Source organism: Andrena cerasifolii, chromosome 1 (genome assembly GCF_050908995.1).
Source record: "Andrena cerasifolii isolate SP2316 chromosome 1, iyAndCera1_principal, whole genome shotgun sequence".
Classification (NCBI taxonomy): Eukaryota; Metazoa; Arthropoda; class Insecta; order Hymenoptera; family Andrenidae; genus Andrena; species Andrena cerasifolii.
In genome coordinates, this window is record NC_135118.1 from 7,938,717 (window position 1) to 7,960,939 (window position 22,223).

Here is a 22,223-nt window from a genome sequence, read left to right on the forward strand (position 1 = left end):
AGTAGGGAAAAACGGTGGACTAACGCAAACACCCTCGACAACAATCCCGAAATAATCGTCGGATGAATTGAGCAGGTGCGAAGCGGGCCTCGGATCGACGCTATCGCCGCTAGAACACCGTCGACCATCCACTGAACGAGGTTCGTCGAAAATCCGCAGCTAGCGATAATGCAATCACGGCGAAGCCAATATTGGCGGGAAAAGGAGCATCGGGAAGGACGGGGACGGCGGGGGAGGACGAGGACACGCGGACGGATTAAGGTCGAACAAGGCAAAAGGACAAGTCTGTTCGGTGAGAGCAGGCGGCCCGTCGCCGACGCTCGAATCGGCGTGCACCGCTGCGCACCCGAGCGTGGAGCTGGCCAGGCCGTCTACATCCGGCGGCAGTCGGTGCTCGGGAGTTTACTCTCGCGCCTACCAGTCGGGTCTCTCGCAGGCAGAGTAGCTCTCTCACGCGAGCAAAATAGGCTCTCGTACAGCGCGGCCGTTAGACACGCGTGTGTAGGCCGACTGCTCCTCTCGTCGCGCCTCATCCGCTCCTCGTCCCTTCCGCCCTCGTTGCCTCGCCCTCCCACCGCGCCCTCGGCACTCACCCCTCCACACCTGCCACACGGCCCGTAGTCCCTTCCCCCTCCATCGAAATCGATGCTACTCGCGGATCGCGAGTTCAGTCTGCGACTGGCCACCGCGTGTGCAACATCGCTCCCCTTCTGTCGTATTTGTTTTGCCAACCGATCGCTCCTAACCCCTCACGGCCCTCGCCGCGCGTCCTCTCGCTGTTCGAGCCAACGGGCGATTCGTGAGCTTTCGGCGTGATCCAGGGAACGCTTGCGGGTGTCTACGGATCGAGATCCGTGATCACGTGTGACATCGACGCGAAGGTAACCGAAGGGGAACATTGGTAAACCGAGGGAGGATAAGTCTGGAGGAAGATTCACGGAATGAGGACTGTCCTCGGGACGAAGGGGATGCTTCGCACGATGGTTCTTGGATGCAAGTTCGGGGAACGATCCTGAGGCGATCGGATGTGTAACGAGGCGCTACCGTCGAGGATAACAACCAGCCAGCCCCTGCTGTACCCGTGCGGGGGCAGGATCTTTCGATCGGGTGAGTAAAGAGCTTTTGAAAATTTGTTGGCAGAGTTTGGCGAGTTTGTTGAGCCGAGGAAATGTCCTCCTGGGAGGGAGGGGGGATATTGTGATTCTCGCAGCTTGTTTAGGGGTGTATAGTTTATAATAGATCTTCTCGATGAACTTCTTAAAACTGAACAGTATTAACTACAAAAGTAATTAATTCATCAACGTCGATTGTATGTTACCCGCGCTACGTACATATGGAAACAGACGCGTACGGTGTAGGAGAATGTGCCTGACGTGCTCGCAATTAAACCGTAACGAACGAAACAAAATGTTTGCCCGCGGTAATTAAATGATATCTGGTTTACTCGGACCTGGTTATCGTGAAATATTTCGAAGGGTGAGCCATTGATGTAAAACCGTAACACGACCTGGCAGCTGATACATACGCTCCGAACGAGTGGAGGAGTTTACCGTTGGTCAGCCCGGGCAACTTTATCATGGACGACACTCGCTCTTGTATTTATCCACCTGCATCGCGAAATTCGTACACTCGGACGTTCGCACGAGACATTAGAATTCTTGCACAGCCTATTTCTGTACCGCAGTATCTGAAGAACTACCATCTAGTGCGGATCATTATCGCTAGTTTCTGACATTGATGTATCACTGGAGCCTCTATTAGAAGGATAATTATCTGAATTTTACCGAAGTGAGGAGCTCAACTTGTGACTTAACCATTGCTAGTGTTGGTGTCAGTATACGCAGTAGTTTCTAAAGTGTTTGACTGAACTTTGCCAGCACAGTCTATTAAGCTTATTGGTGACAATGGATCCACAAGTGTTTTCATTGTGAAATATAATCTTTCAAAGTTGCGCATTACAGAGTGTGATTGAAATAATTTCGTTGAGTAAGAGCAATAGCTTTATGCGATTAACAAAATTATTGTTGCCATGATTCGGCATCTAGTTATTATTATATCCACTTACTTTCTCGGATTCATTAAATTGAAATCTCTCCACGAGCGTACAACTTTCAATGCTAATAGCTCGACCGGGTGGAGCTTGTTATCATTCTATCAATGTAATCGCCGAAATATACCAGTAAAGTTTGGGCATGCAATGTAGAAGCACCTCATATAAAGCAATTAAATTAGAAACAAGCCCGCATAGCATCCACGAAGAACAAAACCTGAAAACTATCAGTCGGAATAAACTTGCTGCGGTACCAGTTCCGCGCCACTACTTGTTACGTAAACGTTACATGTAAATTACATAAACATTGCATGCAAATTCCCCTAATTCACGCCGCGAGTCTGAACTTTACAGTAACTTCGTTGCTTCCGCCCCGGGAAGCTTAGCGAGGCGACGTTAACGACACAGAAACGCGGGAAAGCTTGACGCGTCTACTACCCCCACGCATTTTAATTCATCCTCAGACAAAGCAGTTTCTATTCATTCTCTTCGAAAGACCAGGATCAACGTTCCGAACTTCCTTCGCGCGGAAATAGATAATGAATACCGCGAGGTGGAGTCGGAGAGTTCGGCTCGATTTATGCGTGGATAGTTAGATACTCATTGGAAGTAGTGAAACGTGCGATTGGTCGGCCAGGTCGGCCTTATCGCGGACATTTCGGGCGACAGTTTCCATTAAGGTGCGCCCCGGTGTCTCCGCGACGTCCACAGTTGCGGCTTTCGTCGCAAGAAATTTCATTTTCCCTTTCGGCCCCAGCCTCCCGCACCCTCTGATCTCCACCCTCCGCGCGAAGCTACCAATCCCCCCCTCCCCCCTCGATACCGTGACACGATTCGCGACAGTCATACGTGACCCCGTGAAAACTTTGTTAATTAATCGCTTTGGAAATATAATCCGCGCGGAGCGTAACTAATCAGGTAGAAACTCGGTCGGACGTTGACGGGCATGTTTGCTGCACCTATCACGTAGGGGGATGGAAATGTAATTTGCTCGGATAGAGTTAGCCCCGTTGAATGCCGTGGCCAAGCTTCGCCGTCTGTTCTGCCCATCAGCCCCGATCTACTCGGGCGAGCCCCATTGATCGCCGCCACCGATTTCGCGTGTAAGGATCCTCTGCACGAGGGTGGCCGCCTCGGAGGCCTCGCGTGGGTAACCGTTTAGGATCGTGGAAGCTCGCGGCGTCGCGACGTTTCAGCCTTCACGGCTGGGATTGGTGGACGCCTCGCGTTGTTGCGCTTGATATTCAGGATGATGATTTGGCATCGTAGGAGGAACCAGCCGCCATTTCGGTGCTCCAAGCATCCTTCTTAGATAATCCTCGCGAGCTTCCGTCAGGCGGACGAATTAGGTCACTGCAAATTCATGAATTTCGTTAGTAAGTGGAGTGTTGTCTTTGAAGTTGGTTAGGGGAATGGTGTTTGCTTGTTTACTGGATGCATTTATTATCAATGTACAGTGTACAATATTATCATACGCTGTTAAGAATTCCTTATAAGATATAAGATCTGAGGCTCGCAAAGGTACCCTGGAAGAATATACCATCCGTTCTCCATACACATTGTTTCGACCCAACAATAACTTTTCCTTCCGTTTGAATAAAATATCGCCCCGCAACAAGAAGTTCGCCGATATTCTTCTCGACATTCCGCGATACGTTTACTCCGCCAAACTCCCTGCGAAAACATTTACACCGGGCAAGCTGGTCTGCGCGCGGAATATTCCGAATCGTTGAATTTGAATGGAGTTAAAAACCTTTCGTTTCGGCCTATCAAAAACGAAGTATGCACCGGGCACGTTGACGCGCGCGCTTGAAACTCTCGTTGCTATTTCCAATGAGCGAGGTCGCACAAATACGGGGTAAAAGAAAAAAAAATAAGGGAAACCGAAGCATGCGACACGACCAATGTCTGCGTTTTGGTGGAGAAAGCCGAGCACAATAGTTTTAATTAAACCAAGCGTTAATTAAATCCGAAAATCTGCCCCGCGAGTCCCGTCATCGAATTAAAGCGATCGAACAATTGGGGCGGGGCTTTCAATTCGACGAGAATTCACACTCGGGATCTCTCGTTGAAAGAAAGGTGAAAAACGAGCGGCGGAAGAAGAATATGAGGGACGGAACGGAGGGAAGAAGCGGTCGCGTTACGATTCGCAAATGGTCGCGAACGCGCGAACAGGATCAGAACGCGAGGACGACGATTTTCCAGCATTACATGGAAACGGTTTCAATGTCGGATGCGCCGACGAATTCGCCGGTTGGTTAAGCTGGCAGTTACGATTAAAAGCTCGAAGCTTCGGACGTTCGGCCGTCCATTTGCATATAGGAAGCTCCGTATAAATTCTGTGGTTACACTGCGTCAGAAGCAATAACACAGGACGGACGCAGCGCAACGTTAACATGCGTGCGATTGCGAAATGGTTACGGTACGATTGGACGTGCAGCGTGAACGATCGATCATCGGCGAGGATACTTCAGGCCGCGCCGATATCGCAGAGGATTTCCTAGCAATGCTTTCCAATATCTGTGCATCGGAATAACGCTCGATTCTTTTCATCCCTGAAAGTACACTTGACTTCGGTGCTCTGAAGGATTTCGGGCGAAATCTAGTTGAAGCGAGTTCCTCGAAAATGTCGCTGCTGCTACGGTCATTCGCAGCGGCTGCCACGTAAAATTGCAAATACGAAACGATTCTTTATTTACTGTACACACGGCTGGTTATTAATGCACACAGTGATATTGCCACTGCAATCGCAAAGTTTCCAGAAGAACCAACGATACAAATACGCCGTGCACTCGCACACCTGGCATTTCCAACTAAATTCGGCCTCTACGCACCCCATTGTTCTCATTCCTCCTATATTTATGAACATGACTGAGGTCATAAAACACAAGTGGCTCCATATGGTCGCATATGGCTGCGTTAAAAGAAGAAAACAATTGCAATTGGGGACCTCGCAGCAAGAGGGGTGCAGCTCCATCTTTACCAACTTCGAGTATTTACTAAAGTGGGGGTGGTCAGATTTCAAATTATTCTGAAAATCTAAAAGCCTGTTTTCTGGAGAGTAAACAGGCTCCTAGATTTATTTAAATTTCGTTGATTTCTCTAAAGTGAGGGTGGTCAAATTTCAATTTTTTTTTAATGCCATTATCTATAAAATCTTTCTAATTTATTAATATATGAATTATTCATGGGTTCATCGAATTAATAATTAATTTAGTTTAATATATTTCGTAAATCTATCAATAATAATTTAAATGTGATCAATATATATTTTTTCATATTGTTTAATATTGTAAATAGTCTCATTTATATAAATTACACTAGTTTACAAAATCCAAACACTTATTTTTTATCCAGACTCCACTATGAAATTCTTATGTAAGGTGGTCCCCTAAATTCAAAAATCGACATGAAGAAAAATCCTATGGATACGTTTTTGAGATATCGCGCGATAAATAATTTGGTAATTTTTTAAGAAGACGACCCGACGTTTCTGGCCGTATCTTGCGTTAGAGTTGACCGATTTGATCGCGATAATTCTGAAATTAAAGGCAATTAAATTGCATTCAATTCGTTCCTACAGTGTTTTCCAATCGGACCAATAGTTTAGGCGGAACCACCTTACATAAGAATTTCATAGTGGAGTCTGAATGAAAAATAAGTACTTGAATTTTGTAAATTAGTGTTATTTAATATGAAGTTACTTTATATTAGTGACATAATTCTATTTATTATTGTAATAAAAAAAGCTCCGTCTATAGAAATATAATATGGGTTATAAATACAATGCTATGCAAATTCATAATTTTGTGGGTGTTCAACACAGTATAAAATACACTGTAATTTGTTGCATGATTTAAAGATTAATAATAAAATTAAACATTTGAAAATCTAAAAACCTGTTTCCTGGAGGGTAAGCAGGTTCCTAGATTTACTTAAATTTAATTGATTCCTCCAAAGTGGGGGTGGTCAAATTTCAAGCTTTCTGAAGATCTAAAAACCTGTTACAAAAGCTAACACTAGAAAAAACTGTCTATAAAATTATTGCTTCGACTCAACATTGAAAAGAGAACACTAATCGAAAAATATATATTTTCACGCAATAAGTAGTGGCTACTGAATTGATAAGTGGTGATTTTTATTTTCAAATCTGGAGCATTCGTGTTGCGCAAAACAGTAACGGGTGGAAATTCAAGATTTCCAATAAATCGCTCATTTATTATCGGATTTGCACCATACGTGCACCAAACGTATTACGCATCATAACTGAAAAACTGGCAAAAATGTAGTTGCACCCGCCTCGCTGCAAGTTCCTGAATCGCACTTTGCGAGTGAGTTGCCGCGTTCGCGACAGAGGAGCGAGTTTTTTCTCCACCGGCTTCTGCCGGGCTCGCCCACCCGCGGATATATCACTGATCCGGGCTGTCGAAATTCCCCTGCAAATGGTTTTGAAAGGTTGAAAATACAACGAAGGCCGTCGAGTCCCGTTGAAAAATGGGAACCACGGACCGCGCGTCGGCCGCGCCAATAAAATCACGGCGAGGAGCCCGCGTAGGCCTAACATTAGCGTGCGGTATGCGCTATCGTTGCGGTGCGGCAATACAAATAGGGGCTGCTTCCGGTGGCGACGCTCGCACGGCGCCGGTTCCACGCATCGCTTACTCATTGCCGAACATCCGGTCGGAGTTGCTGCCGCTTTTGGAAGCCACGAAATTTACTTTAGCCCCCACGGTCGCGACTTTAAAGTGGCGTTTCGGGGGAGCACCGGTGGCAAACAACGTTTGATTTCGTGCGGGATGGCAAGTAACGCGGCCCCTCCCCCGCACCCCACCGCCGCCCCCTGTGTCGGTACACGCGTGCAAATTCGTCGTAATGACATTGTCGCGTGATGGAATGCGCGGGGTTTCGGCAACGATTCGCGTGGAGCGTGTTGCGCTTTGCTCGAGCAGCCTGCGAACACGGATTACGGAGGCAGGCCGCGTCAAAAGTCTAATCAAGTTTCGGGATCGTGAGTAGTCGATGGAACGGGTTGACTTTATTCTCTGATTTTCGGGTACTCCGTCACTGGCATACTGCTCCGTTACTGGGGTTTCCTATTACCGCTCTAGCTTCGCCTCAGCTGTTTGTAGTATACTAGGTACAACGAGGCATTATTCCTCTAGTACTTGTACGCTTTGTACGCAACTCCTCTTAGTTGCCCATGGCAATGGATCTCGAAGATTTCAGAGAACTCCGTCAGCGGAGCGCGGAGACACGGAGGACCAAAGTTTAGTGATTCTTCAAGAAATGTGTACGTAAATGTTTAAAATTTCTCCAAACACAGCTAACGGATAACAATAAATCTGGGTAATTGTTTCGGCTTCACCCAGCTAGGTGTCTCGTCTCAGAGAGAATTGCTCACCCGTTTCTTCAACTTTGAATCCCATTTCCCGCTGATAACCCGGGCCGATCCAACGCGGTCTTTCTGAGCTTTCGAGCCAGTGAAACGACTAGGGAATTATCGGCAGCAACGTGACGACTTTGGTGAAATCGGTGGATGTTCTTCGCCGGGTCCCACGTTCCGTCGGCGTCGCTCCCCCCGCGAATGATACTCGCGTTTTCAATAGAGAGCGCGGAACAATCGATAGATAAATCAGCGCGGTCACGGGGATGATTTATTGGGGCGCGCTGTTTCGCGAGGCCAAAACGACCCGGCACCGTCGAAAAAGTCCCTCGCGATGTTACAATTAATCATATTTATTTACGCGCGACTATCCGAGGTCAATATTACGCGGCGGGACGCAAAAGTTTCCCAGGCAATTTCGAGCGGAATATGTCACGGCGAAGAACACCGTAAAAACGAAACGCGAAATAATTTCTCCCCTCTCCCTCGTTTCCTTCCTTTTTCTATTTATTTCTCCGCCTCCCTCCGCCTGAATCGCATAGGTATACACACGATTAATCATAGTTCTTTCGCCGGTATGCAACGCGCGCTCACAATGAACCACGCGGAAACTTTTCCGACATTGTTCGACGGGAATGCGTGTTTTCGTTCACGGCTGTTTGCACGAGCGCGCCGGGAAATGGCTTAGTAATTAATACCTCGTCCGTAATTAGTCATTGAAAAACAACGTTCAAGGGGACAATGACAGCGAAACGGGCTCCTCCGTTGCCCGTAGTCCGGTTTAATTAAAATTTATTATTTGGCCCGCATTAAAAGGCCACGCGGCTAAATAACGCCGCGTATTCCCGCGACAACGGCATCCTTTATTAAAGAGCATTCGGCGTATCTTTTAGAGCGCCCGTTACCATTTCGACGATCGAATCGCTGGTAAAAGAGACACGAATTAAGAGAGCAATTGGAAGAACGCGTGATTAAACTTGCAACGAGTTACACATGCAGTATGCACTCCCGTGCGTTCGTAACGAGCTGCACGAGGAGCATGAATAAAGCAGCGCAAAATTTATATATGAAACAATGATGGCGCAAACGAATCGGTCATGGAACAACGCGGAGTTCAATTCTCACGATGGTGCATGCGCCTCGTTATATTCCGCAATAAAAAAATCTCGCCACATTTCTGGATCTATAGTGCTCGACGCTATCTTTTGCCGAATATGCGACTATGTATTAATTGAAGCACAAATGCTCAAGGAATGGCGTATACAGTGTTCTTAAAAATCGTGTGAAATATAAACAAGACAGAGAAAATAATTTCTATGCACGAAATTTACGTACAACTTTAGAAAACTTATAACTTGTTCACTGATTCTGAAATTCGAAACAGTACGTCAGCTTCTTCTAACTAACAATTGGTGATTTAAACGATACCATTTATGTATCAGATACACCTCATCTTCGGATGATTGCTTTACAGTAGGGATTGCAATACCGGTAAATTGCCAGAAGTAACCTCAAATTTTTACCGGTAATTCGCCAAATTTTTACCAGTGATTCGATAAATTACGTATAGCAATATAGCCCATATACGCGCTTATTAATTCCGTCGACATCTACTATGTTATCAGTGAAAAAAAACTGCAATTACTAATAAAGACGAAAATCGGAGTATCTCATGGAGAACTAACTCTGATGCAAAAGAAAACTAAGAATCGAAATCAAGTCATCAAAAAATGGACGCATTTTTAAGTAGAAAAAGTAAGGACAAAGTATATACAAATGGCATATGATTTCTTAATAACTACCCGACCAAAACGTGTAGAATATGAGAGCGCTTTATCCGTGGCTGGATTATTTTGTACAAAAATTAGGTCGAGATCAGGAAGCCAAAGTTTAGACTAATTATATTTTTTCCGTGCATATTTATTAAAAAGGATTGTTAAATAAAAATATTTAATTATGTATGTAAGATAAGATTCTTTTCATTGTTTTCCTGGTGAATATCCATTTTAATAAGTATTGTCAATAGTTATACAAATATATCTATTTTGTGTTATATATATATATATATATATATATTAAATGACGTAAAATATATAATTACAAAAAACTTTTTTTGAACTCTAATCGATCATTATAAAACTATATGCAAGTCAAACAATTCTGAACATAAAATATTAATGATATATATATATATATATATCATTAATATTTCATATATATGTATATATCATTAATATTTTATGTTCAGAATTGTTTGACTTGTACATAGTTTTAAAATGCTCGATTAGAGTTAAAAAAATGTTTTTTGTAATTATATATTTTACATCATTTAATACCTTAAAAAATACCGGTTTTGATTGAATATTTTACCGAATTACTGGTAATTGTAGAAGCCGGTAAATTTGCAATCCCTACTTTACAGGAATCTCCTTTAACTTTTCGCTTGATCGAAAAGAAAAAATATATCCAGCACTATGCCGCAAGGGGGGAGCGCCATCCGTGTTGCTTTTACGTGCCAATTACAGTCCGTCGCTCGCCTTTCGACTAATTAAACCACTCTTCGTGAATGCCGATGAAGGAGTGTTGCGCCGGGAAGCGGGGAAACAACGCGAGTAAACAATAGCGCGGGATTACGGTTTTACCCGTTGGATGTGTGGAAACACACTCGAAACACGTCGAAGGGAAATGAATGGTTAAACCGTCGCGTTACAGGCCCGTTCAGCCCTCGGGGCGATCCGAACGGAAGCGTAAACCAAGAGAGCAGCCCGTTGCGCGTCGTACGTTCTATCTCCATCGCAGCAAGCGATACCGCAAAGTAATTTGGGTCGATTGAACGTAGGGTTTACGAGGCGAGGCGATAGTTCATCGTCGAAGCGTTATTCGATTACTTCGTGCACGGGCCTACGTGCGTGCGTGTCGCGCGTAGGCGCGCGAGCCTGGTGCGCTCGGCTGTTATCCGCGCATGGATCCGCAGACGCGTTCCCGGCCGAGACGCGGCATCTGTTGCGTCCATCGGTTCGCAACGGGCCGCGATCGTTATTGACGGCGAATTTATCGCCCACCCCCGCTCTGCAAATAAAATCCACCGTCGATAAGAAGCGCGGAACGGCCCCCGCTGTGCGTCAGCTGCGATCGACACACTCTAAACAATCCTCGACGAATTTGCGGTATCGGTCAGACCGAAGTGGCCCCTTCGACTTCGCCGTTTACTCCCGCTGAAGGAAGGGAAGGAACGGGAAGCCAGCCTTGCAAGATGCATTTGCGCGAACGAATTACTAGGGTCTGAGAATTCTCCCGAGCTTCTTATGGGTGTATTGTACCTAGGTATCCCTGATATGCTCTTTGAATTTGCTTTCTGGATCATTCTGTGCACGACCACTTTGACCAGTAAAGGGAATAATAAAGAAGGAGTTTATAAAACTATCCTCTCAAAATTTGTTTCGTATGGAAAACCTCTGTTTCCGCGATACAGTTGCGCATCCCGAGGTACGTACGTTTCTCCTTTGTCTGATCATGTCTAGCCTTAACTACTGCGTCTCTCCTCGCGCATTGCAGCGCCAGGAATAATGTATTATTCCACATTCCGCTGTTATCGTCCGCAATATAAACGTCACGGAGGAACAAACTGTCTTAATATTATTCATTCGTTATCGCTGAACCGTCTAGTACCTACGTTTCCCTCCGACGTTTTTAAACGTCCCGTCACGATCCACCGCGGAATGGTGGAAGCCTCGGCCCGTGACGCAGGTCGAAGAAATACGGCGACCACGGGGGGAGGGCGTGAGCGGCGGAGGGGTGGCGCTAATTAGCCACGTTCGTTCTAAATTTGTTTCCCCGGCCCTTCGCGAACGGACCATCGATCAATGAGGCGGCGATGATTAGCTCGACGCCCTGGGTCATTAGAACGCCCCGAGGCAATAAGTCCGCCTAGTTTTTCCTTTTTTTTCCCCCCGTTATTCGCGACACGTAGCGGCGTGGCCGCTCGAGTTTTCATTTGCCGCGTTAGAGTCCTCCTCTGTCTCTCGAGGGAGACTAGGAGTGACAATTAAGCGGATGGAAGTTGACTGGTTGCATTTATTATCGTTCCCTCGCTATCACGGTATTCTTGAAACGGATGTTAACCTTTTCGTACGTAATAAAGGTTGCGATTAAACGAGGCGGTGTGTTCTGGAATTACTAATAACTCTGACTTTAATTGCACAGCGGTGTGAGCTTGCAGACATTTAGATTTCGAATTAATCATATTCCCTCGGTCGTACTGCTCCCCGCGCAGAAATGAATTCATGCAAACGTTTTGCGCGAGCGTTACGCGGGATATTATAAAAGCTGGTCTCACCTTCGAATGCAATAACCGGGGGGAGTAAAATAGAGGGCGAGTCACCTACCACTTAAAGCTGAAATATGTCCGTTGTTTTTAATGACACGAGAAAACACCTAAGGTAAAAGATGCTTGCCTCGGAGAGGCAATTATTGTGATTCGCAAGATTTTTTTCTCGTGGTCATACTTTCGGAAATTTCAAGGTCCTCGGCGTTTCTTCAAATGGGATGACATAATTTTCATTAGTAAAACTTAAAAGTAAATGTTATCGGTGCACCGGGTCGGTCTACTTTTAAGAGATCAAATAAAAGCTACTCTGCAAACCAGAATGCTTTTGTGTAAAATATACATATACTTTAAGAAAATTACATCAATTTTAATATTTTGTTGGATTGCCCTTTTGTTTAAGTACATGGTTTAAACGTTTGGGCATACTAGAAATAATTATATTTAAGTATTCTAACGGAATACGTGACCATTCTGCGGTGAATCGTAATTTTAATTCGTCTTTCGACTTTATGGGTGTTATTCTGATTCGACGATCTAAGTATTCCCTTAAATTTTCGATCGGATTTAAGTGTGGTGACTGTGGAGATGAGTGCAATACCTTTGGATAATTATACAGTAAATATTCTTGAACTATACGTGATTTGTGTTTGGGGTCATTATCCTGATAAAATTTAAAACTGTTACGAATGTTCATATTAATAGCACTTTTATGTAAGTTTTGTTTTAGAATGTTTAAATATTTATTTTTATCTACAATTCCATCAATGAAAACTAATTCGTCCATTCCAGCAGCTGAAATACAACCCCAAACCATCGTACTTCCTCCACCGTGTTTCAGTGTTGGTCTGGGATTTTTAGGGTGAAGCTCTTCATTGGTTTTACGCCATACCAGTTTTCGAATATCGGACCCAAAAATATTGAATTTACTCTCATCTGCCAAAATTACAGTTTTCCACCACGTTTCTTCTTTAGAAATGTATTCTTTGGCGAAGAGTAATCTTTTTTTTCGATTCGCATCGTTAATGTATGGCTTCTTTCGGGGAACTCTACCGTTGTATCCACTTTCATTGAGCATTCGACGAACTGTGTCAGAATAAACTTTCTTTCCAGTCTCTACAAACAATTCTGCCGCCAACCTTGGTGCACTTAATTTAGGATCTTTATTCAGTTTTCTAATAATTTTACTATCGAATAACTTTGGACGACCTGTTTGAGCAACAGAATCAATCCTATCCTCACGATTATATCTCCGTATAATGTCTGCTACAGTACTCTTACTCAGATTTATTAATGTACCGATTTCCCGATACGATTATCCTTTTTCGCGGTTATAAATAACGAGTTGGCGTGTATCGAACGACGTATTTTTACCTTTACGTATCATTTTCACAAAAAATACGTGCGGTATAAATGAATGTTGAAATGAAACTATGTCTACAAGGTAGTGCTTACATCTTGTGTTTACAAACATTGCCACCGTGCAACCTAACTGGCTTAACAGGACGATCAAACTGCACAGCATACGTGATGTCCGAATATTTTTGCGACGTCAAAATTGGACATTATATCGTTTACCATCGATTAACAAGAAGCTGTAATAATTAAATAAAAAAAATCCCACGTTATTAGCAACTAGAATAAGTCTACTAACTCATAAAAACACAACGAATCCCTTACTTCCAAAATTACTACAGATACACAGCAATATATTTCTAAGTACCACTGTGTCCGAACATTAATGCGGCTCACTGTACCTTTTACCCGCCACCCTTCACACTCCCTTTCGCCCATCGCTTGTCCCTCATAGTATCGAAATCCCAACCACCAAGTCACATTGGAATTACCGTGAAAAACACCCAAACCATTCACACTGATTCGTCGAGTATCTCGTTAAATTCCCCGTCCCGCGGCGCAGTGAAACCCGCGACAAACACTCGACCGCAGGCATCAGATTTTTCCCGTGACGGAAATAGCAAGTCCACCTGATTAAGGGAATTTAACCTGACCCAGGACGGTGTCACAGGCGGAACCATTTAGGGGAAGGGGTCGGAGGGCGGGGCAGGGATCGAGCGAGGGGTAGCTGGAAATCGAGCGCCGATACACTGGGAACGCTTGCGGAATTACTGGTATTCCTCAGACCCGGAGTTTCACGCATGGCGTACGGAGAATGATCCCGCGTCTCGTCCGCAGCTTGGCGACCCGATTTTCCAGGGACGTTGACGCCGCTATTCGGCGCGTTGCACGGAATTGATTATGAAAGGATTATCGGACTGCAGAGGAACACTTGGCCCCCCCGATTACGTCTGCCTCGTTCAATTACATTCTCACTGGAAGCGGCGTCTGCCTAGCAGGCACGCCGAGCGCCGCGAGGAACTCCTGGGCCACTTTAATGGCGCGAACTTTATTCGAAATCCGGCACAGCCTCCGCGAAGACGCCACGGGTGTGTAGACGGCGGCGCGGCTCCTTCAGCCCGCTCCGATTCTACGGCGACGTGCTTGATGGAATTTCAGAAAATTCAATTGCACGCGGCGGCTGCGTCGTGCCGTATTAATGCGTTAGTTTAGCGCTGAGCTTTGAATGGGGAGGTAGACTAAGTGATTAATGCTTCAGTTCGAAATTGTGATGTCTGACGAATGTGGACTTTCGATTGGGTAATGTATGGACGTGTTGAACTGCCATCGTTGGTCGAGCTTATCCGCCACTTGGTGTGTCTCTGTGGGCAATGAGGAGCGAGTAGGATGCAACGGAAATATTTTTGAATTTTAAAGTAGATTTATTGAATTTTAATTATTACGGAGTGTAGATTGAAATTTCAAATATAATCGCAAGGGTCCTGTGAAATTATTTATAAGAGACGGATGAGGGGAGTTATTGTGTAAAATATTCACGCGTACTTCTATTGCTTGAAAAGCTCCCAAGTCTTTCATTTGTCAATTCATTTACATCGAATAGAAGAGATTTCTAATCCGATGGTCGAATACTCTTGCGCACTACGGTAATACTTACCCAGCAGTATTGCACGCACACAAGTAATATCTGAATAGTCGATTGGTAGCTGTATATACATACCTATATATTAGCAGGGTGTAACGCAGGATATTACACGATGCTTACGCGCGAGGCAAAGGCCCAGGAACCAATACCCTTAATAATGCGCTAGTGCGCCGCGTTTGGGCGGTAAGTTAAAGTCGGATATCGCGAGGGTCGTGGAAATGAATTTTCGAAATCGGTCGCATTTCACGCGTTTACGATTCCGACTGCGGAGTGGCCTGTAAAGAGGGGAACGCTTTGTTCGAGTGCCATCGCGAGATCAAGGATTTTGTCGAAAGCCAACTTCCAAGGCTAGCCCTGAGGTAATAAGGCTTTCAGGATCCCCTTTGGGCTCGACCGAGAATGCTAAACTTCCTGCTAGCTGATGCCGCTTGATTGGCTCGTTAAAGCTGCTCCGCGAGCCTCCATTCGAAATCATAACTTCCAACGAAATGTTGAAGGAATATTTCGCGGTGGAACCTTACAGAAGGTCGCGTAGCCACGCCGACACCTTAAATACTTATCATTACCTTCTCCCGCCTGCAACCATTTTCTCTCAAGCTGTCCATTTCCCGTTTCTTTTAATTGTCGCTTGCAATTGTCGATACAATTTGCCTGAGTAGTGGGCATCAAAACGCACCAGCCTCGAAGAGTCTAAGAGCTAAACTGAAATTCAAAGGCAACAGAAGAGTGGTGGCAAAGCCGGACTGTCAGAGGATGAGAATCAGAGAGGCAAAGTCACAATGGGCGACGCACAGTGCCAAACGGCTAGACAGACAGTCAAAGATTAAGAGGATTAAAGAATGAAGGGGTACAAAGAACACAAAGAATCTCGACAAGGTATAAGTAGCGTGTCACAAAAGAAGCTGCAGTTAAAGCTTCGAGTCAGACATCCTCTCTTACTTCTGTTTATCTATACTCGTGTCAGCTTCCCCGTAAAATAGTCTACAACACCAGCAGTGGGGCGTCGTCGTTTTCTCGGAAAATGCGCGTCGTCGTTGATCGCGTAGGCGACAGCGCGCGCTAGACGAGCCATGATTGCTGGCTAATTGTTATTAGCCATTGTTGGGACGCGTATAGACATCATTCAACGGATCAAGCCCCTCTAAAGCACGTATCATTACGCGGCGCATCCGATAATGACTACTTAAGATGGACTTCGAGTGCACTCGAGGATACCGAAGTTTCCACCCTGCAGTGCAGCAACCGCTCGTCTGCCTCGTTAAGATCGTTCAATGATACGTTAAGATCCACTTACGCCCAGTCTAGTTGGAACATTATAACTACAATACGAGTCGCGATTGCTCCTGCATGCCGTCGCAATTGTTCGACGGGGCGTAATTAATTCTATGCATTAATAGCGCAGTGCAATATAGAATTACTCGAGAACGAAACTCGAAGGAGATTCGCCGTGGAATCAGGCCGTTCGCAATACTGTGCAAGTATAAAGAATTCGTGCAGACAAAAATCCTAGTTCTAAATGGACCCAATTTCTCTTTATCCATTAAGTACAGAGAGGAAAGGAATCGATCCTGAATTTTCTGAAATTTAAAAGCAAACGGTTTGCGCAGAATATTTATGGTATTCTTTATATATCCCGTCGTCTTTGGTATAAAAGCAATTTGATGTCCGCATATAAAATCGTTCCATTATAGACTTTATCTTCGGGTCAGCGGAGAATAAATATTCGGGACATTAATAGCAGCTAAAGACGCTTTAAAATTAGGAACGGTGTCCATGTATCGAGTCCTCTTGGAATGTGTATCTCGAGCTCGATACTTATTCAAAACGCGAATTGTCGCAGATAAGGGCGGGCACGTTCAATCAAAGCCGGAGAGACCGAGCATAAATCCGTCAAGCAGTACACTCAATCAACATTATCGTGTTGTAATTGAACGTTCAGAGGAGCAGACGTTCCAATTGTCTCGCGTAGGAGAACTACTCTCAGTTTACAAATCATCCGAGAATAGACAGACCTACTGGGTGTCCCACCTAAGACTGGACAGCGCGATATCTCCTAAAGTATTGGAGATAAAAAATTTAAAAAAATATGTAATTGAATGGTTCGAGAGGGCCAATTTATTAACCGAGACGATTTTTTTTATTATTATTATTTTAAAAGATACGATTTATAATATAATATTAAATCGATTATTCTACTCGTGATTTACCGATGAGATCGTTAGCACCGCGAAACGGGACAGTTTTTAATACCTTAATACATTAGCATGAAGAAATCTGTCAGGCTGCGAAGAAGCTGATTAAGATTAACACGATTCAATTGCGGAATTAGCTAATGGAGCGTGACGTGATCGATAACTAGTCGTTAAAGGGGGCAGAACGCTGAACGCACTCGCCGCAAATTCCATCAGAAGATTCACATCGCGCCAACAAATAACTATAATCTGAACGCCACAAGAGCTGTTATTCAGTAACTCATTCAGCCAACTTTTATCTAGCGTAACCACTAATGCAGCCATTTACATTCATTACTTGATCGGAACAAAAGGCACGTTCGGTACGTCTGAAAGCCGTACTGAAAACTCACCACCCCGGCAGAACCTCGCCAGGGCAAGCAGGGGGAGGCAGAGGAAGCTGGAGGTTTGGGTGGCCCTCGAGTGGTCAAGCTCTCGAAGTCCAGCCGCTGCCCGTTGATACGCATCCGTTAATAACGGCTTAAAACCGACTTTCGAGTCCACTCGAGAATGTCGAAGTTCTCTCCTCGCTGGCTCGTCTGCCTCGTTAGAGCCGCGGCGGGCTACGCTCGGGCGATAGCCAGCCAGCGGAGCAGGCTCTCGGCCAGTCGCCGCTACTTCGGGCGGTAGCTGGGCGGGGAGGCAGATTGAACGGCGCTGCAGCCAAATTGCTTTCGGGATTATTCGCATCCACCTGACTGTTTCCAGCCGCGATGCCGCTGAGAGGACATAAAGGATTGCTCCGGCGGAGACGTGCACGCGCGATATGCACAGCGACGTAGGCCGCTCGTCAGCTGGATCTGGCCGACGGCCAATGGCCCCCGCGGCACTTCTCACTCGTACGACGTCTGCCCGCCGGCGATTCCGTGCCGGGGACCGACGCGAGCTCGTGGCGTCGATACGAGTACCGGCCATTGTGATTAAACGTGGCCCCGGGAAAAGGACTTTCGTCATTTCCGGGCGCCCAGCCGACAACTGGGTGTCGTTTCGGTCTGGGACTAGAGGCGGGGTACAATCAGGTGCCTTTCGCTTGGGTGTTTGAGTAATTCTCTGTACTGCTGGCACGGACTGAGGTAGTTTCGCGGCGCGAGTAGGTTAATACTGTTGTAACGGTGCAACGGTGTGTTTACGGGTGGATTTAGGAGATGTTGAAGCGGTTCGTGTCGTTGAAGAAGGATTTGAGAATTAAGGGAGACACTCGCCTTGTAGATACTTAATATTATTTACAACACCCACGCACCTGTTTTAAATTGAAGAGCAGAGACATAAATGGGCACCCTCGGTCTGACCATATTCGGTGCATTCCACTTGCGGGAGTAAGAATGCGCACTAAGTGCGGTCAGACAGGAATCTTACTGATTTCAAAGTGCTAATCACTTGCGAATTCTTCACCCATGAAGTATCAACTTGAGTCTGAAGGGAGGTGCATGAGCAACTTAGAAATTTTCTTATGAACTTCGTCAGCTTCGCTCCGGCGACGCGACAATAGAGCCCAACGTACGCCAGCGGAGCAAACTTTCATTGCACGACAGGCACACGCTTGGAGGCTGGTAATTTTGCAAAGCGGTGGTAATTTGAAACATTCCGATCCTCGGTACACGATAGCGCGCGAGAATTCTCGAGGCGGGGTTGCGTAAGTGGACGCAGCGACGCTGAAATTGCGACGGACGTCCCCAGTTTTATTGGAAATAATGGAAAATAAGCAACGGCCGTGGTGCGGAGGAGGAGGAGGAAGAAGAGAGGAAGTGGTTATTACTACCTTACAACGGTGAACCGTGCGAGGACGAGGATTGCTGAGGACGTGTCGCGTGAAATTCAACGAAAGCACCGGGGCGATATCAACCGCCGAGATTTCTCGTTCTCGCGAGCAGGAACTCTTCTAAAACGGAGGGTGAAAGCCCGCGGGTAAAGGGGGAAGCTGTATTCAACTAGGGGACCATACGTCGCGGAATAAAAAGTAATTGTATTATCCAATTGCGTCGGAACAATCGCGACGATAATGGAGGACCAAGGCGAGCAATCTTCCAAAAATTCGCTCGCCGAGGGTGGAACGTAAGAGACAGCCGAGGGAGGCAAGAAATATTATTCCCTGCGCCGCTCTAAGGAGGAATGGCCCTGATTTCGCGTATTCCCGTTTCTTATTCTGATACATCGATAGACGGGGGCGATGGCGAGGTCAGAATTTACGATGAAGGATGCATTCTCGAGAAGCACGGCTTCTTCTTACGATCGAATAACGATACATCCAGCCAGGCTGCATAAAGCCCTGGAATGATATCGTTCTATCGCCTCTGTTCGTGCCTGGGAATGTGTCTGCATCGGGGGCTACCAGTGAATAAACAAAACGGAGGCCCGTAACGAGTGCGCGAAAAGACGCGATACAATTCCAATTCCGACTGAAGCTCCGATTTATTCGAGGGGTATCGGTATTCGATTAATAACTATCGGGCGCGAAATAATGCGATAACTGAGCCGCCCGTAGGAAACGGAAGCGGGACAGAAGATAAAAGCCCTTCCATAAGTCTAATGGGCAATGACGCGCGATAAGATTATCGGAATAATGTAACGTGAAATTGCATTAAATTTCACTCGATATCCATCGAGCGTTGAAAAATGCTGAAATCGTATCGGTAGAATCGCGCCCGGCGCTAATGCCTCGTCTTTCTCGTTTCTTTCCTTCTTGTTCATTCCATCCTCTCGACTGGTACTCCCGAGAGCAGAGAAATATATTTCACGGCTGACGGGGGACTTAATTTCGTTACCGATCTGAAATTCGTTGTGGTAGCAAGAAGCGAATTGCGAGCCACATGGAAATCGGTCCACGCTGGTAACCAAGGGTTTCTGTTAACCAGGCGCGAGTATTATTAATGTTCAAGCGGATAGTGGGATTACGGGAGTTTTTAATTATTAATAATTCGGTACTGATACTTAAAACAACCTTCTTATTCCTCAAGTCACCGAAACACACAATGCACTGGCTACGTTACAGACATCTGGAGGAGTGTTGAAGCGTGTCTCGTTGAAATAAGCCGGGTCAATCAAAAGTTGTAGTGGATTCAAATCTTTTCCCTCGAAAGCTACTTTTGTCTCCGGGATAGCTTTTAAGGGGTTGTACCTAGTCAGGCGGCCGAAAATAGGCGAATGTTTGTGATTTTTTTTTTTTAAAGCGGAAGTATATATTCGTACAGAACATTTTGCACTTAAAAGAGCAACATTTAAAGAACATTTGGTAGTTTTTTCGTGGAAAAATATTTACGTTTATAATAAAATAACAAGCGACATCCAAGAAGTATTTTTAACAATTTGGTTTTGCGGTGAGCACTGCCATTCCGAACTAGATTATCTAAAATCAAAAAACAAAAAAGATTTCGTTAGTATATTAATATATCCTCTGATTAACGGAGGGAATTTCCGAAGTATTAATCTAAAATAAAATGGCGGCTATTTAAAGCTGAAATCCTGATTTTTTCGTGCAAAAATCACGCGAAAAAAATCAGGATTTCAACTTTAAATAGTCACGATCTTGTTCTAAATTAATTTTTCGCAAAATTCTCTCCGTCAATCGGAAGATACGTTAATATACTAACGAAATCTTTTTTGTTTTTTGATTTTAGATAATCTGGTTCCAAATGGCAGTGCTCACCGCAAAATCAAATTTTTACAAATGCTTCTTGGATGTCGGTTGTTACTTTATTATAAACGTAAATATTTTTCTATGAAAAAATTACCAAATGTTCCGTAAATGTTGCTCTTTTAAGTGCAAAATGTTCTGTAGGAATATATGCTTCCGCTTTTTTAAAAAAAAATCACAAACATTCGCCTCTTTTCGGCCGCCTGACTAGGTATAACCCCTTAAACAAAAGTGAAGAGGAACTGAATAGAAACCGTGGCGTCCTGTCATATCAAGAACTGGGAAATAGAGACTTCAAGATTTTCTATTCCTCAAAGTTTGAGGGGATTGAATTGAATCGAAAGCAGTATTTAGAAGGCCGGATACGTAGATTGGTCCAGCTGGTCGTCCTCTTTGAATTTCCATCGAAAAGAGGGGCTGCTGCGAAGGAAAAGTGTTTTGCGAGTTAGCGTATTTAATAGAGTACGTCCCGGGCTGTACGTGGCGGTCTGTGGCTCTTGAAACGGTATCAGCCGTTAGTGGATTACTCCGCTCCGTGAAAAGAGCTTTCCGTCCTTTTTGACCGGGCCCCTTTGAAGGGACTGTTTGAAGAATTCAGATTTCTATGTATTTCCCGTGCTTCTATCGAGCGCCGCGTTTATCCACTCTCGGATGAAACATTTAAATGCAAATTTTAAAGGGTTGACGACGAGGTAAACGCATTAGGAATCATTCCCCATTAATCGCGACTACAAAGACGAATGGACTTCTCGTTCATGAACTCAATTAAAGATTGAATTATAATCATCGTCAAATGAGAGGGGGGGAGGGGTAGATCAAAGACGTGGTTCCATTTCTGAAAACCAAAATTTTTCCTTGTACAGATGCATGTTAAGTGAAACGAGCTTCTTGACAACTCCTCTCTCATCGAGATATTTTCCACGAAGTTACTTGAATAAACTGTTCCAGTTCTCCGAGAGTTCTACTTTTTTAATATACTCAATGATCACTGTACGGAATGTTGAAAGGCCGTGGAGTTTGGAAGGTTCGAAAGCATATAACACTTTCTGTAGGAAGTTGAGACATTTGATGGGAAAAGAGTACATACGCTAAAATGCCATTTCAAGAAAATCGATTTCAAAGTTTTCATTATAGCAGGTATAACTTAATAGAAAGTAAAGCAATTAAATCGAATTTTTAAGGATGTAGTTCCCGTGTCCTTCAAACGTTCTGAAAACAGAAGTCATGATTTGAAAATGATACGTGTCTTTATTTATAAGTTTCAAGCAAGTGGTTTATGTGCCCTTTTTCGTAAATGTGGTAAATTCGTAACAAAATTGCTTCTTCGTTTAGTTATTTAAATATAATTTTGTTTACTTCGTTACACATTTCTTTAAGTCGGTTAAAAAGTAGGTACTTATCGCACGACAGCGCGGTAGCGCGGCCGCTCAGCGACCATGTTGCTGCGCGTCGATCATGTTACGTAATAAAACAGCATCTAGCTAATCTGAAGGCGAGAGAACTGAGAGAAGTAAGGCCCTTGATATATTATATATATATATATAACATATACCTGAGTCGATTTAAAAGCTTTAAGGAAAAGGGCGCATAAGCCTATGTGTCCTTT

At 44.8% G+C, this 22,223-nt stretch overlaps 1 protein-coding gene across 2 annotated transcripts in view; it reads left to right on the forward strand.

Moving 5' to 3' along the window:
- The first annotated feature begins 280 nt into the window (after positions 1-280).
- The window catches only part of LOC143376474 (discoidin domain-containing receptor 2), a 125,684-nt gene continuing 103,741 nt past the window's right edge, over positions 281-22,223 (forward strand). The window contains exon 1 of one of the 2 annotated variants that reach the window (XM_076826890.1): positions 281-1,107. The gene's annotated coding sequence lies outside the window, so the exon portion shown is untranslated. The remainder of the gene's footprint in view (positions 1,108-22,223) is intronic. The other variant, XM_076826882.1, reaches the window with a different exon arrangement.